Source organism: Alosa pseudoharengus, unplaced genomic scaffold, assembly GCF_046254945.1.
Source record: "Alosa pseudoharengus isolate Yale_2024_CS ecotype anadromous, Long Island Sound unplaced genomic scaffold, YU_APseudo_1.1 YU_APseudo_1.1_scf_14, whole genome shotgun sequence".
NCBI classification, from domain to species: Eukaryota; Metazoa; Chordata; class Actinopteri; order Clupeiformes; family Clupeidae; genus Alosa; species Alosa pseudoharengus.
In genome coordinates, this window is record NW_027468609.1 from 15383675 (window position 1) to 15386716 (window position 3042).

Genomic DNA, 3042 nt, shown 5'->3' on the forward strand with positions numbered 1-3042 from the left:
CCTATCCCGATACTAATGTCTCACAGCGTTCCTACACCCTGCATGCCAAATTCCATCGTGGAAAATGGCCCTTTTTCATAGATTTAATTTACATGAGCTATATTTCATATTCCACAATTTATGCACTAGATTTGATACCTATGGCCCAAACATAATTTGCCGTGAAATATTACACACTGTAAAAAGTTTAACGTAAAATTTACAGCAACTTGCTGGCAGCAAATAACCAGCAAGTTGCTGTATTTCACTCTACAGTACACCTACTGTATATGAAATCACAGTACCTATGCCTGATACTGTAAATGCAAACTACAGTAGTACTACCAGTGCTGTAATGTATACAGCATTGAATTGTCTACCGTATTTTTAATCACAGTACTTATGGATCATACTGTAACTAAGTACAGTAGTAATACCAGTGCTGTAATATTATATACAGTCATTTTGGGAAATTCATATCCTGCTTTATCTACAGCCAGGATAAATTTGGCTAGGCCTAGGTATGGTTTAGGCTACACAAACTTGCATAAATAACCATTGACAACTTGTTATCAGTTTGAAAAGCAAGTACATTTATTCACTTTTTTCCGTTTAGAAATTCTCGTGTGCTGCATCCTAACGTTAGACCAACGGTTGCAGTCAGCCTGATCCACCACCAGTAGCAGAGTGAAGCAGCACCTAGCAGAAATAGAAGAAGAAAAGATAAATAGTGTTAGATAACAATGTTCAACTGAAACTCAAGGGTACTTACAAGTGAAACTTTAGAATAATCATTTATATATATATACTGTATGTTTTTTGAGTTTACTGTCAAAATGCCAGGCTGAAGAAGGTGTTAGCATAACTCAGTTTCGCAAGGTATATTTAACGTTAGCCAGCTGGGTGAGCTCATTGATGATGTTTGCTTGCAGCAACAGCCATTCGCGCTGTTCGTCTGAACAACGGTTAATGATAGTCAGATGTGACTTAAAGTTAACTTATATCAATATTGCTAAAGTTCGCCTATTAAACTCACAAAACCGTACATGATTACGGGGAGTTAACGTTACATAAGTCAGCTAAACCTCCACGTTAACGTTAACCAGCAGCACATCATCTTCAGCCTAACATTTGTGACAGTAACATACTAGCAGCTAGGCCTAGCACTACTAGTGAATGTTTTATATAAATGATATGAATATAATAAACTGTAACTTACTGAGAACTAAGGTAGGCCTAATATAAATGAGACTGCCATAACGTTAACGTAACATAAAACATTAACATTAATGCCACCGTCACAGCAACAGCAACTATGATAGCTAGCCTAACGTTAGCTGCTACTTACTTAGTTGATCCAACAAGCATGGATGAGTTGTAAGTTAGACAGTACAACGTACATAGACTGTACACATGCCCGAATTTAATGTAGTACACTTTCACAATGAAACATTAACGTTACATAAATAAATGCTTGCTTACCATTAAGGTGGAGCTGCGAACTTGTCAGAGTGCTGAACACCGTTGGTCTGACTGACTGAACTGTTGCTCAAAAATGATCTCCCGCCCGACAGTTCAAACGTCGTCGCGCGGTGCACGTTTCAATCACCACGTCAAAATTTCCCAGTAAACCATAAATCCATGACTTTTCAATATCTTTTCAAAATAATGATTTAGATGGAAAATCAACATAATATCAATGTCACCTTGCTATCTGGGAGCTTAACTTTGTATTTATGTGCAAAAAGAAAACAGAAAACCCCAACTGATTTTCCGCCATGTTTTTTCAAAATTTTCAAAAAGCTGACAAGTGAGGGAGGAGTCAGATTTATTACTGTGTTATGATTCGCAGCAAATTTTTATTACTGTAGTTTGACCATTTTTGACCATAATTCATAGCGAAACCACAGCAACATACTGTATTCACAAATACAGTACACATTTTCCCCAAAAACAGCAGTGATGCTGTGAAAATCACGGAATCTTGTTACAGTGCACCACATCCCGATACTGCAGTCTCTGAGCTTTTATATGACACCATGCATGGCCAATTTCGTTGTGGAAAATGGACATATTTCATAGATTTAATTTACATGAGCTATATTTCATATTTTACCATACTTAATACCTATTGCCCACACATCATTTGCCCTGAAATATTACACCTCATCCCGATACAGTCTTTGAGCTTTCATATGACACCCTGCATGCCAAATTCTATTGTAGTACGGTGTCTTGTGTAATTCCGCTGGATTTTCTTGTAAAAATTGATTTTTTTGCATATTTTGCTAGTATAGAGTCTAAGGAACAAGATTTTTTTTGTCTTCAAATTTTCACGATCCATTTTCACACTTAGATGACATCATCATTTATATAATGCATAATTAAGACTGGGACTACTATCACTTGGGGGTCAAATGTGAGAAAACACTGGCAAAGAGGGTATTCTGCCTAATTTTTGGGTGCTGATTCTGAATATCATATTTACTTAGCTGATTTTTTAGTTTTAAACCTGCTAATTAGCATTTGCGGCCTAAAACTGGCCTCCATAGGCAACATAGAATGGGTGAATAGGGTAAAAAATGTAACTCTTTGATATTCTTATGAAACTTTACTAGTTGATTATTTATGTAGAGACAATATTTTTTTGCATTACAAGTTTTCTGAAAATATATGTTTATGCATGTAATAACAATTAACAATATATCATTAATTATGCGCTAATTTGCATACATTTCAATTACAGACATCTGAATATTGGATAGTTAACATTGAATGAAGTGACGTTCAGGTTTGCCTTCAGAACTTTTTCTGGATTCAGAGCCTGAAAAGAATGGCTTGTTCAGTCCTAGGTTATGCCGATTTCAGTCGTCCCTTTATCTTAGAGACGGCTGCATGGATTGGAGGCAGTTCTGTCACAGGAGAAGGATGGGTTACAGCGACCAATAGCCTTTGCTAGCCGGGGCTTGCGGCCAAGTGAGAGGAACATGTCAAATTATAGTGCCATGAAACTCAAACTCCTTGCAGTCAAGTGGGCAATCACAGAAAAAAATGGCAAGTATC

General features: G+C 36.8%; 1 long non-coding RNA gene across 1 annotated transcript; it reads right to left on the bottom strand.

Moving 5' to 3' along the window:
• Positions 1–545: 545 nt before the first annotated feature.
• On the bottom strand, positions 546–1546 carry LOC143122423 (uncharacterized). Its single transcript, XR_012986673.1, has 2 exons — positions 1462–1546; positions 546–678 (listed from the first exon to the last, which is right to left on the bottom strand). It is a non-coding gene; the product is annotated as an uncharacterized LOC143122423 (long non-coding RNA).
• Positions 1547–3042: the final 1496 nt, after the last annotated feature.